The sequence below is a fragment of the Miscanthus floridulus genome, chromosome 11 (assembly GCF_019320115.1).
Source record: "Miscanthus floridulus cultivar M001 chromosome 11, ASM1932011v1, whole genome shotgun sequence".
In the NCBI taxonomy this organism is placed as follows: domain Eukaryota; kingdom Viridiplantae; phylum Streptophyta; class Magnoliopsida; order Poales; family Poaceae; genus Miscanthus; species Miscanthus floridulus.
Window position 1 is genome coordinate 64,310,418 of NC_089590.1, and position 14,392 is coordinate 64,324,809.

The 14,392-nt window shown below is 43.8% G+C and overlaps 1 long non-coding RNA gene across 2 annotated transcripts; it reads left to right on the forward strand.

The window, feature by feature from the left end:
* Positions 1–2,543: 2,543 nt before the first annotated feature.
* On the forward strand, positions 2,544–4,841 carry LOC136494451 (uncharacterized). Of its 2 annotated transcripts, none has more exons than XR_010768605.1 (3): positions 2,544–3,075; positions 3,255–3,555; positions 3,727–4,841. It is a non-coding gene; the product is annotated as an uncharacterized lncRNA (long non-coding RNA). The 2 variants fall into 2 exon arrangements; XR_010768604.1 differs by having other exon boundaries at positions 3,259–3,555.
* Positions 4,842–14,392: the final 9,551 nt, after the last annotated feature.

Below are 14,392 nucleotides of genomic sequence, written 5' to 3' on the forward strand. Positions count from 1 at the left end.
TGGGGCTCCAGGTTCCTCGGTTCAGGGACGGTTTTATAGCCCGGATTCTGTCATTTGCAGCCTTGCAGTTGCAGGTGGATGAGTGATACGTTACTGTATTTTAAAAGATACAGAAAATGCTTAAACTGTAATTCATTCCATCTAGAGTGATTTTTTTTAAAAAAAGGAGTCGGCAAGGAAGCCATGGGCGCGTAGGTGACGGCGACCCGGGCCGGCGCATCATGGCATGGGCCCGCCGCGGGCGCAGCGCGTTGGCTCCTCCTCCTCCCAGCGCAATTGCGCTGTGCAGTGACGAGTTGGCCCAGCACCCTGCACCCCCACGCACGCCCCACGGCGCCCCCGCGGCCCGCGCCGCTGGGCGCTCGGATCCCGTGAGCGCGGAGACTCTGGTGGCCGTTGCAATGCACGAGCACGACGCGCGTCGCCACCACCCACGCCAGCAACGTTCGTTTCGTTCAACGTCGCCGTCGTCGGCCCGTGGGCACTGTTGACAGAATGACAGACCACGGACGTCCATCCAATATACTCGCCGGGCAAACGTGTGGCGAGACCACGGGGCTCGCTCGAACGTACTACCAGCGCGGCATCAATGTGGGCGGCGACGTCGCTAAGGACCATCGGTGATCTATATGCTTCCGTTCCTTGCATCGTGCGTGGAGTTTAAAGCCGGCCGTTCGCCATTGGGCCGTCCCGTCCGTAGCAGTGTAGCCTCGCCGGACGGGAAGCCCCAGCGTTCCGGGTGTTCCCCCGTGGAGCGGGGGCGTGCGCGCATCTGTCCGCGCCCGCCCGCCCGCCCGGATGCCGCGGCCGACAAGTGAACTGCGCGGCGCTTTCGGCACGGGAAATTGCGCGGTTTTGGGCGGTTCCAGCGCGAGCTCGTCCACATGCCCGACGCCTGCCGCGGCATGGACCACGGGTCCACCGTCCACTTCCGGGGGAGGCTCGCTTACCTCCTCCTCCTGTTCCTGTACGTACCATGCTACTCCAGTATAACTGGGCTTCTAGCCTTCTAGCATCTCTTTGTGGGAGTACGTCCTCGTATTCCATGACGAGACCTGCAGGAGCAGGACAAATACGCTCGTCCGGAAACACTTTGCGGTTGCGGATCCTGTCCTAGTTTGGAAGTACCGGCTCTGCAAATACCTTTAGCTGCTTCATTGTATCGTGTGAATTGTGATGGTCGTATCGTATCCATGCCAAATGATTGCGGCGAAGCTCCTCGGTTTTCTCAGCTAGGAAACAAAACGCACTAGTTTACTTACTGGATTTGTTTTGATTATTCATAGGATATATAGCTGGCCAACTAAGCCTTGTCGTTGTAATAAGGCAGGGGGCCCGGCCAGGCCTCGGTGTGCAACTGTCCAACAATGTGCTGGAGCAATGATTTAGCAGGCAAATGGACAAGAAGCCAACATGCCTGGCCTTGCTGGTGACCGGTGAGTGCAGACACAGCTACGCGATGCGTCCTGCGTCCAGCTGTTGCAAACGAACTCCGGCTGAGTTAACAGAGAGTGGCCGAATATTATAAGCAGCCAGAAGAAACATGGTTCGACCTTTCCTCTGTACGTCTTCGAACGGCGCCTACGTATGGAAATCATCAGGAATACGCACACATCATCAGTACATCACATGACAAGTCTCCTCGAATATATACGTCATCCCTCGCTGTCTTCATGTTGCTGTTCTCCTTCTGAAAGACTCTGAAACCTCGCTGTCTTCTTTGTTAACCAAACTGACCGAAAAGCAGGGCTGCTGTAACCGATCCCTGGTTCGTTACCAACATGTTCGCAGGTTAGCACATGGAAACAGAGCTAAAGGGGCTAAAACACAGTGATATAGGCACGTGTCAGATTAAAGGCTACGGCTTGACAGGCCTGATTTTCCTTGCCACTAATATACTCTGATTTTCCTTGACACTAATACTGAAGCACACACACTGTTAGTTGATCTCCACCAATACGGCCTATTGGGCCCTTGAATCTGCGCCCCGATCGGGGGCGCCCAACCCTAATACGGTTGGTGGCCCCTGTCGCACAACACTATAAAGATAGGTGGGGTTCACGGCTCTAACTACGAGGTTAACCGGAGCCGCCGTGACCCACCAACAGAAAACCTAATCCGATCTAAAGAAGAGTGTTGTCAGCGACGGGAAGCCCCACCGACTCCGCCGTCGCCTTTGCACTGACATCGTCGTCACCACTGGACTCGGGTCACCGTCGCCACTGGACCTCGCCATCACTACGCTGGACTCCACAGCGCCGAGCTGCCACGACGCCGGCGTCCAAGCCGCTGCGGCGCCATGGATCGAATGATGAACTAGGGCGAGGTGAATCAAAAATTTCTCCATCTAAGTAAGAGGCTTACCCCTTATCTACATTACAGAGAGGTATTTTTTATTCTAACACACACAAGCAGGCAGGCACGCACGCAACCTCTTCTTGAAAAATCTTGCATCCACATCCTCGTCACGGGCCCCGCCGGCGTGTTGGACGCATCGTGGGGATAACGTGGCTCGACAGCGACGCGTGTCGGTAACCCACCAATCTAGTCGTCGTTCTCCTCCTCTGCTAATCCTTGGCAAACATGCGTATTTAAATCGGTTACCTTCGGCCAAAGATCCGTGCCGATACGCTGCAGATGTTGCAGCCACAAACCCAGCAGCCATTTGGAAATCATCAGGCTCTACCTCATGCCTCCAAATCCCTGTCAGGCAGGCTCTCACCTACATTTGTTGGCTGTCTGGGCCTGATACCCATTTGAAGTCAAGGGAGGAGGATCGTTTTCAGCTGCGTGCGAGCCATCACCACCTGGCTCCCCAACTTGTCCTGGTGCCTTCTGGGGTTTTTCTTCTCGTTCCCTAACTCTTCTGACGTCCTGATGACTGCACGATGTTTAAAATATGTGCGATTCCGTGTGCCTGAGGGGTTGTATTTTGCTTTTTCTTGATAAAGATGTATGCATTCTTTATCTTCAGGCTAGGGTTTACAGGTGCAGGAGGGATGGGCGCTCTGATCTGGAGCTGGGTGATGGTTTATGAGCCAAGTCACCTAGACGGCTGGACTTGCATGATTCCCGGTACGGTCGGTTCTTTATGACTATGTATTGCTGGAGATTCTGCCAACAGCAAAGCTTTCCAAACGGAAACTTTTAGTTGTAGCCAACAATGTCTCAACTACTACGTTCCTGAAATGCGTACTGAAATATACTTCTGTATACATATAGTACTGAACATATTATATGCTGTCTGAAAAAAGACAGGTCAGGAACTCAGGATCCAGTGGTTCAGGTTGGAGCGAAGTCTCTGCAACAGACAGAGTTCCTCGACGAGCCGGACTGCAATAGTAGTTCACAAAACGGCCATTCAGTGAACACAGGCGTATGATTCATGGATGGGTCATGGGTGCTGTGCTTTCAGGTTGACATCTCTGAAGCATCAGTATTGACGTAACCAGCCAGTGTTTTCAGCTTCAGTTGCCAAGTGATCTGTACCTGATTTGCAGTTGTGAAACGACTGGTCTTCTTGCTCACGTTCCTGAGATTTGTTATAGTGATCAGGTGAAGACCCTTTTCTCAGCTTTATATGTTTTGCCTCCTTTTTCCTCACGAGATTATGATAAAGATCTTTTCAGTCAAAAAGGGGTGATAATCTTCACGTTCACGTTTTACATCAAATCCTAGTCGAGAAAGTGTTCAATTCATGCAAAATTTCTACAACTTTTCTTGCAGACGCCGATCCATGTGGCGAAGTTCTTGCTTTCATCAATGACCAAACAGGACATCTGCGTCCCATTTGCATGGTTTCCTTCGGCGAGTACATAAGCTGATAAGCACCAGCGAGTAATCGGATATTGTTTGCTGGAAAGCTCACAAATGACAACACACGGACAGGTTCAGAACCCACGAGAATAAAGAAGGTCACTGGCTGTCCCGTTAGTCCAAAGCAGATATGAGAGAAAAGAAGGGCTTGATGGCCCATCAGAGTTCTTTCATCACTGCAAAACCAAAACCAGGTGCATTATGAGATGCTTTATCCGTTGTTTCAGCACAATTGGTCACACTCGAAAGAACTGAATAACCTAAGAACACGAGGCAGACAGGCCATGATTCTCAGAAGGTGACACACTGTCAAGAATCAAGCAACTGAATAAATATTCTTAGACATTTTGACCCTCTAGTTAGCGTAGAGTTATTTCGAAATAGTACTGACTAATAGAACATAACACCACAATTGAAAACAAAAGGAGAAATTTCTTGCTTTTGAGGTCTAGCTAACTGTAACTGGTGTATTTTCCATTTCCAATGGGATAAGCGGAGGAACTATATGCCACCTGCAGAATATATGGACAGTATTTGTCCTTTTAACATGGTGGCCAATGCTTTTTATTCTTATTTTCAGGGCCCCGATGATTCCTTTTCCTTTACATAAGATAATGGCAAACAACCACAATGCCATGATGGTGGATTCGGGTTTATTGCAAAAATCGGAGGAATGCTGTGTGCTTTACAGTTAACTAAGTACGCACGGCGACCCGACATGAATGTCACGTCCTTCTCAAACTGACATGGCCAGAAGAGTATGCTTACTCTAAGCGTTTTTTCTTTTAAAAAAACGTATTACTCCAATAAGCGTTTGCAATAATCAATCAGAGAGTGGGTGTGTGAATGATAATTACCTTTTTCGTGTGTATCGATTCCAGGGGAGTTATTTATGCATCTCAGATTTGCAGAGGTCACACGATCTGCTTGGAGTACCAACTTAATCTGTCCTAACCTAACAAAGTAGCACAATTCAGCCAGTTGAGCACTTACACAGTTATAAAAGCGCGCTTTTTTCATCGGTACATAAGGGAGGGTTCGAGCATTCCTGTACAACTTATTGACCCCTCTAGGGCGCTGTTAAGGCGTGTTGTATTGAACATTTTCTCTATCTTAACACAAAAACGTGCAAACTTTTTGCGTGATTGAGAAAAAGCGCGCTTGTCTTGAGTACAAAATCTTCCTCATGATCACCTCGTTATATGATTTACAGCTACGGAGAAAATGATGCTTTCCCCCCTAGTGTCAGGTTAGAGATAAGAGGGCTTTTACGGTGGTTGGGGCTGCTTAGTGCCTCTAGATGACTACGCAAAATAATCATTTTAGTTGATTTTATTCGTTCAAGGGTAATATAGTTATTGCACAACCCTCTAACTCCCATGCCCCCGCCGCGCCCACTACCCAACCCCACGCCGAAGCGGCCAGCTCCCCCAAACCGCACGCACCTCACATGATGCAAGGTTGGTCTCTCCCTCGCCCTAGCCGCCGCCGCCCTGCTCTCTCCCTCGCTCTAGCCGCCACTGCCCTCGCATGACGTCGCGGCGGACGCCCTGCCCTCTCCCTCGTTCGTCGCGGTGGCCGTCCTACTCTCGCCCTCGCTCGTCATGGCGGCCGCTCTGCCCTCGCCCCCACCGCCAAAAGTCGTCTCCCTGACCTCGCCACCCCTCGCCACGTCGTACGATCTCCCTGGCCGACGCTGGTGTCGAAGGCGCATCCAGCCACCACCACTGCCGTCGGGAACGACGGTGAGGAGTCCAAGATCCGAAAGGCACGCCCCCAGCTTCATTGATGTCGCGTACGCCCACCTGCCTTCCTTTGATTCCCTCGCTGATGACTGCTAGGTACGCCCTCTCTAGCCCTAGCTCCATCCCCCTTGCCTTCCCTTCCTGTTGTGCCCAAACCCTAGTTACAAGTTGCAGCTATCTAACCTTAGTTCTGTCAGTGTTAATTCATGATTCCCAAAGTCTAGATGAAGTGCTGCTGCTGTAGTTATTTTTTTTCAGTTACCAATTTGTTATCAGCGAGACCGTATGGGGTTGCAACCTGAGAGAATGAGAGAGAGATAGGACTTCCAGTAGTGTGTAATCCACTTGAATTGCTAGACTTTCAGTAGAGTGTAATCTTAATTCTACTCATGAAGATGCTGATTTTGTAATGAGATAGCACCTACAATTTTGTCAGCACTAGCATTTGAAATTTGGTGTTACTTTGCTGGAAAAATATTTATACAGCACTAGGACATGGCACAAATTTGCTGATTAGTACAATCAGTACTCCTTACTGCACTGGGACCTGTGATGTGATCCTTATTTGTCATTAGAAAATGATTTTGGAAACTTGAGATGATGATCCTTTTAGTTCACTCATCATTAACCTGAGTTGATGATCTGCACTTGGAAGTCATAGCTATATGTTCTATGACTATTATTTCTGATGAATGAAACCTTTCATATGTGCTGGTTGTCAGTTCCTTTAGAGGGTGTAGGTCGCTTCTTGATGCCAAATGAATGTGCACATACCATATGCTTCATAGCAACCATGTCTTTCTTCAATTTGTCTAATTTATTCTGTGGAATTTAAATTTGTTTAATGTTGTTGATGGATGCAGGAGAAAATGTCGGATCTTTAATCTTTGTTGGAGTACAATAAAATTGTTAGGAAGATGTTCTTTCATTCTTTGCTGGAGTACACATACATTGTCTATTTATTTTTGTTTCCTTTAGGTACAAAATGTGTTTCTTGATAGCACATAGAAATATACGCACATGTGAGAAAATTTTGGTACAAAATCTCGTCAAACAATGTGTCAGGACAGATGGACCATTGGAACCTTCTCCTCACACATCTTCTATGTATTAGGCCTTCGGTGGACCGACCAAATAGCTAGGATTTTGTAGGTTAGTCCATCCTTCCTCTACTTACAACCTAGGATTTTGTACATATGAACCTATGATGACAAGCTAGTACTTATGTTGCGAAACATGTTCCATTTCTTTCCCTTATGGCATGACTTTAATCTAGGTTCATCAATATGTTCATCTACTGGGTTTTCTTTTGAAGCATGCTAAAAAAATGAGCTTTTGGTATTCTATCTATTCATAGAGTAATTTGGAAGCATGTTGCTTATTTTGAGGCGTTTATATATACTAGCCTATTACAATTTGGAGGTTAAACCTGTAGTTGGACTTCTAATTTTGTATAAATTCTGAAGTAACTAAACCAGTATAAATGGGGAAGAGAGTCTTAAATTCTTGTTCAGTATTTCCTACCTAAGTAATGCCATTGCTGGAGCTTCTACTTTAGTACGAAGGAATAGAGTGAATTGAAATGCGACTGATAAAGAAGCATGGCCACCATACAAAGGACATAACTTATAATAGAGAAGCATGGCCAGCATACAAAGACCACAGCATCATCGAGCTAAGGCTGAATGCTACACGCAATGTTATCCAAGGCAACCACCAAGTACGACCTCCATGAAATACTTTTTTCAGAATGTGGCCTAGCAGAAAAGACACCAGCAGTCCTATACTACTACATTCAGACATATCACAAGCGGTTCATAAAGCCCATCACTGACGCTTTTCGGTACCGAGAAGCTGCTCCAGTTCTAACTCCACGCTATTTTTCACGGTACGTGGTGCTGGGATTCAAACCTGAGACCTTTGTCCTTTGCTCCTCTAACCACTCCACCCCTAAGTCACTTGTGTCTATATAGCATATCCATTCTCTTAGCATTCACTTTTCAGGATTTAAAATGAATATTTAGAACCATAAATGGTTTCAGATGAAAAAGTCATAAACCACAAATTTGTTGTTCTAATCGAGATCTACAACTTTGATTTTGGTTGTTTCGCCATCCGAGGTTGTTTAATAAATTTGAATTTCAAAACGTCAAAACTTCAACCAGACTTTTGTGACCTCAAATGATTTCAAATGAAAAACTCATCAACTATAAAGTTGTTATTTTTATCGAGATCTACAACTTTGGTTTTGGTCAATTTTTCATCCAAGGTTGTTTGAAAATTTTGGTTTTTAAAATTTTAAAACTTCAAATATAAATTTGAGACTATAAATGATTTCTAATGAAATAGTTGTCAACTACAAAGTTGTACTCCCTTCGGTTCTCTAAAGCAAGTCGTTTTGATGTTGTCTTAAGTCAAACATTTTAAACTTTGACTACAAATAACTTCTTTTGGGTTGAGTTTGAAAATATGAAAGTGATGTAAGTAGATTCATCTCGAAATGTAGTTTCATAAAAGTATATATTGACTATATTTTATAAATATTTTATAGCAAAAAGTTACAGTCAAAGTCGTTTCTTAAAGACCGTGTCGATGTCCAAAACGACTTGCTTTAGAGAACCGGGGGGAGTATATCTCATCGAGATCTCAACATTGGTTTTGGTCATTTTTTCATCTAAGGTAGTTTGTATAATTTAAAAAAATTTGAATTTCAAAATTTGAGTGCTTCAAAAAGAATTCTGGGACCGCAAATGGTTTCAAATAAAAAGTCATCAACTACAAAGTTGTAGATCTCGCCGACTTTATTTGAAAAAGTTGTGAATTTTATTATGTTGCAGCATGGTTATCACCGCCGTATCATACAACAAGCTGGCGGCGAAAAACATCTTCACCGTCGATTCATATGGCAAGGCAGCAGTGATGAGGAGCACATCATCTCCGCCGGTTGATGGTGCAAACCGGCTGTGATGATGGACTATCACCGTCGGTTGCTAAGACGAAGCGGCGGTGATAGTTATGAACCAGGACGCTCTTTTGAACCGGCGGTGATAGTCTTATCACCAATGGTTCGTATTACGAACCCTTGGTCATAAGCATCAGCAACGGTTTAATGATACCGACGGTGATAGAGGCGTTGGTGATAAGTCAATCTGTAGTAGTGCTATGACACAAAAAACAACAGCCCATGCCTTGTTCTTATCTTCACTTTGTTCCTTGGCCCTTATCTCGTTAATTCAGCACATAAGGTAGGCAATGGCCTTCAATCTATCCACACGCCTCGCGTGATCCTCATTAAGCTCCTCCAAGGCCTCTTCATGCATGGCACGAGTTTGCCGAAAGGATTCTTCAACCTCTTTGGACCGCCTCCTGTAATGCATTGCTTTCTTTGTAAACCAACTGAGAGCTTTGTGAGCCATGGGTGGCCACTCATCGTCAATCTAGTCGACAAAGTTAATCACCTGTGTACAACAACCAAAGAGGTACTGCTCAATGCATGGCACAGTTGAAAGGTCCTAATGGCTAGAGGGAGGTGAATAGCCTATTAAAAATTTCTACAACAACACTTAACAAATTGGTTAGACAATTATGAGGCGAAGCGAGTGTTGCGCTAGCCTACTAAAAATGCAAGCCACCTACCATAATTCTAGTTTATGTAGTTTTTATCTACACAATAACTATGTCACTACACTAAGTTAGTGTGCTCTCAAAAGGCTAACTAAAGAGTCACACTAACCAAACTAACAAGCTCTCACAACTAGCTACACTAAAGAGCTTGACAACTAGTTTGCGGTAATGTAGAGAGTGAGCAAGATAGTTATACCGCCCTGTCGAGGAGTGAACCAATCAATCACAAGGATGAATACCAATGAAAACCAATCACCTCGGAATCAAATGATGAACACAATGATTTTTTATCGAGGTTCACTTGCTTCCTGGCAAGCTACTCCTCGTTTTGGCGATTCACTCACTTGGAGGTTCATGAGCTAATTGGCATCACACGGCAAACCCTCAATAGGGTGCCGCACAACCAACATAAGATAAGGATCACACAAGCCATGAGCAATCCACTAGAGTACATTTTGGCTCTCCGCCGGGGAAAGGTCTAGAACCCCTCACAATCACCATGATCAGAGACGGAGACAATCACCATGATCCTCGCTGCTCCAAGCCATCTAGGTGGCAGCAACCACCAAGAGTGACAAGCAAATCCCATAGCGAAACACAAACACCAAGTGCCTCTAGATGCAAACACTCAAGCAATGCATTTGGATTCTCTCCCAATCTCACAAAAATGATGAATCAATGATGGAGATGAGTGGAAGGGCTTTGGCTAAGCTCACAAGGTTGCTATGTCAATGCAAATGGCCAAGAGGGTAAGCTTAAGCTGGCCATGGGGCTTAAATAGAAGCCCCCACAAAATAGAGCCATTGTACCCCTTCACTGGGCACAACACGGGGTGACCGGATGCTCCGGTCATATCGACCGGATGCAGGACCTCAGTGTCCGGTCACGCGATGCGTGCCACGTGTCCTCTCTCTTTAAATGTTGATCGCCCAATCTCAACAGTCAAGTGATGACCGGACGCAGCAGCTCAAAGTGACCAGACGCTGAACCCCAACGTCCGGTTGTTTCTAGTAAGCATCTAGAGACGACTTTTCACGACCGGACGCGTCCGGTCATGCTTGACCGGACATAGCCAGCGTCAGTTAGTCACCTTCAACACTGTGTGTTGCCATATCAGCAGGACCGGACGCAGCCTTCCAGCATCCGGTCAGTTTGTGACCTAGTGTCCAGTCACTGTGTGACCAGTGACTAACTCCTTTTCACCTCTATCTTCTTCACCCTTGCTCAAATATGCCAACCACCAAGTGTATCACCTTGTGCATATGTGTTAGCATATTTTCACAAACATTTTCAAGGGTGTTAGGACTCCACTAGATCCTAAATGCATATGCAATGAGTTAGAGCATCTAGTGGCACTTTGATAACCGTATTTCGATACGAGTTTCACCACTCTTAATAGTATGGCTATCGAACCTAAATGTGATCACACTCTCTAAGTGTCTTGATCACCAAAACAAAATAGCTCCTACCATTTATACCTTTGCCTTGAGCCTTTTGTTTTTCTCTTTCTTCTTTTCAAGTCCAAGCACTTGATCATCACCATGGCATCACCATCATCATGTCATGGTCTTCATTTGCTTCATCACTTGGAATGTGCTACCTATCTCATGATCACTTGATAAACTAGGTTAGCACTTAGGGTTTCATCAATTCACCAAAACCAAACTAGAGCTTTCAATCTCCCCCTTTTTGGTAATTGATGACAACCCTTTCACAAAGATATGAATTGAAATTCAATTGAATCCATGTTGCTTGCCCAATCATATTTACCATGTGTTAAAGGACATGGACAAGTTTCATGAACCCCAAATGGTAGCAATTGCTCCCCCTACATATGTGCTAAGAGTTTGGATTGTAGCTTGCACATATACTTAGATAGGAAATATAGGAGACAATGTCTACCAAATGATGCTAAGGTATAAAAGATGGACCTTTAAAGTGTGATACCAATCAGAGTGCACCATTATACCATCCTTAGCACCATGGTTAGCTTGATACCACTTGGAAACACTCGAAAATGAAATCACTAGATAACCTATGCATGCTAGATTTTTATTTCATCATTCAAACCTATAACTAGCATACACCACACAAGCATGAATATTGAAATTTAAAACTTGTGCCATGCAAGCAACCATATGAAATGCACATTCAAATGCACCATACAAGTTTATGAGCTTGCTCCCCTTACTTGTGTGCTCAAAATTTTAATTGATCCCTTTCCTTTGTCATATTTCTCCCCTTATGTCAAGTTCTCCCCCTATCACTTGTATCTTTATTTCTCTCCCCTTTGTGTTGTCTTTTCACTATCTTTGTGCACTATTTCTCCCCCTTTGTCATCAATGACCACAAAGTCTTAAATTATAGATAGGTTGAGATTATCAATGTCAATCAATGGGGTGAGGATCATTTTCCCAAATTTGATACAATCTAAAATACTTGACAAAGATGTTTAACTCGGTTTGATCCAAGGACAAGCTTCTTCACATCTCCAAATAAGGGTTATCTTATATCATGTTGAGTTAAACACTTAGAGCTCATTTTCTAGATCAAACACTAGGTTTACAAGCCCACAAACATGTTATATGCTACTACTAGATCAACATAAGCATAGAAGCAATAGTGGTACCATATAATCATCAAATTCATTTAATTTTCATGAACGAGCCTATTAAATGTGAAAGATGTCTAGATGCACTAAATATGTCCTTAGTAAGGATGTATGCTATGCCAATCAACTTTTACCTTAGATTGCTCGAAGGAGAGGCATGACATATAAATAGGGGGTGCATCAACACATATTTGATAAATCCAATATGTTCAACTCATTCCTTAGCTTGCAAAACCTTTTCTCATCCAATGACTTGGTGAATATATCGGCAAGTTGATTTTTGGTGCCTACACTCTCAATGCAAATGTCACCTTTTTGTTGGTGATCTCTTATGAAATGGTGGCAGACATCAATGTGCTTTGTTCTTGCATGTTGAACCGGATTGCTGGTCAACTTGATTGCACTCTCATTGTCACATAGCAATGGCACTTTCTTGAACTTGATTCCAAAATCACTCAAAGTGGCCTTCATCCAAAGTGCTTGTGCACAACAACTACCGGCGGATATGTATTCGACTTCGGTGGTTGATAATGCAACACTATTTTGCTTCTTTGATGACCATGAAACAAGTGATCTTCCCAACAATTGATATATGCCCGAGGTGCTCTTTCTTTCAACCTTGCATCCCGCATAATCCGAGTCGGAGTAACCAACTAGCTCAAACTTTGCTCCTTTGTGATACCACAAACCAATATTTGGTGTATGCTTCAAGTACCTCAATATTCTCTTTGTAGCCTTCAAATGACTTTCTCTTGGTGAGACTTGAAATCTTGCACACATGCATACACTAAACATGACATCCGGCCTTGATGCGGTCACATAGAGTAGGCTTCCAATCATAGACCGATATAATTTTTGATCCACCATATTTCCACTTGCATCACTATCCAAGTTGCCATTTGTTCCCATTGGTGTGCTAATGGCTTTACTATCACTCATGCCAAACTTATTGATCATGTCCTTGATATACTTACCTTGACTCACAAATGTACCATTCTTTAATTGATTGATTTGAAGACTAAGGAAGTAACTCAACTCTCCAATCATGGACATCTCAAACTCATTAGCCATCATCTTTCCAAACTCATCACAAAAGTCTTAATTGGTTGATCCAAATATGATGTCATCAACATAGATTTGCAACACAAACAAGTCTTTTCTAATCTTCTTGATGAAAAGAGTGGTGTCAACCTTTCCCATTATGAACCCTTTAGAGAGTAGGAAGTCCCTCAATCTCTCATACCATGCTCTAGGAGCTTGCTTCAAGCCATACAATGCCTTCTTCAACTTGTACACATGGTCAGACTTCTTGTCATCTTCAAAACCGAGAGGTTTCTCAACATATACTTCTTCATTAATGTAACCATTGAGAAATGCACTCTTAACATCCATTTGATAGAGCTTGATATTGTGGGCATAAGCATAGGCTAGCAAGATTCTAATTGCTTCCAATCTAGCAACCGGGGCATATGTTTCTCCAAAGTCAAGACCTTCAACTTGTGTATATCCTTGTGCTACCAATCTTGCTTTGTTTCTTACTACTATCCCATCTTGATCTTGCTTGTTTCTAAAGACCCATTTGGTTCCAATCACATTGTGTCCCTTTGGTCTCTCTACTAATTCCCATACTTGATTTCTTGTGAAGTTATTCAATTCTTTATGCATAGCATTCACCCAATCAACATCCTTCAATACTTCATCTATCTTCTTTGGTTCAATGGATGACACAAATGAGAAATGCTCACAAAATAAAGCCAATCTTGATCTAGTTTGCACACCTCTTGAAATATCACCAATGATAGTGTCCAATGGATGATCCCTTGCAATATTTGTTGGTTGGAGTATTAGAACTTGATTGCTTGCACTTGCCTGATCATTAGGTTGAGATGATGTACTAGCCACTTGATCTTGTTCATTGTCATGAGAGCCACTTATACTAGCTTGATTTATATCATCTTGCACATTTGAGTTGGAGAGCACTTTCACTTGATCATTTTCATCATCATTCACTTTCCTAGGCCTCAATTCACCAACATCCATGTTCTTTATGGCATTTGAAAGTTCAATGCCTCTAACATCTTCCAAGTTCTCATTCTCTACTTGTGAACCCTTGGTTTCATCAAATTCAACATCATAAACTTCCTCAAGAGTACCACTTTTCAAATTCTAAACTCTATATGCTTTGCTAGTGGTTGAGTATCCAAGTAGGAATCCTTCGTCACATTTCTTGTCAAACTTGCCCAATCTAGTGCCTTTCTTTAAGATATAACATTTGCAACCAAAGACCCAAAAATATGCAATGTTGGGCTTTCTACCATTCAAGAGCTCATATGGTGTCTTCTCTTTCAATGGGTGATAATAGAGGCGGTTGCTACAATAGCAAGCCGTGTTGATAGCTTTGGACCAAAAAGATTGACTCACATTGTACTCACTAAGCATAGACCTTGCCATATCAATGAGTGTTCTATTCTTCCTCTCAACAAGGCCATTTGATTGTGGAGTATACTTGGCCAAAAATTGATATCTAATTCCAAATTCATCACACAACTCATCAATTCTAGTGTTCTTAAACTCACTACCATTGTCACTTCTAACT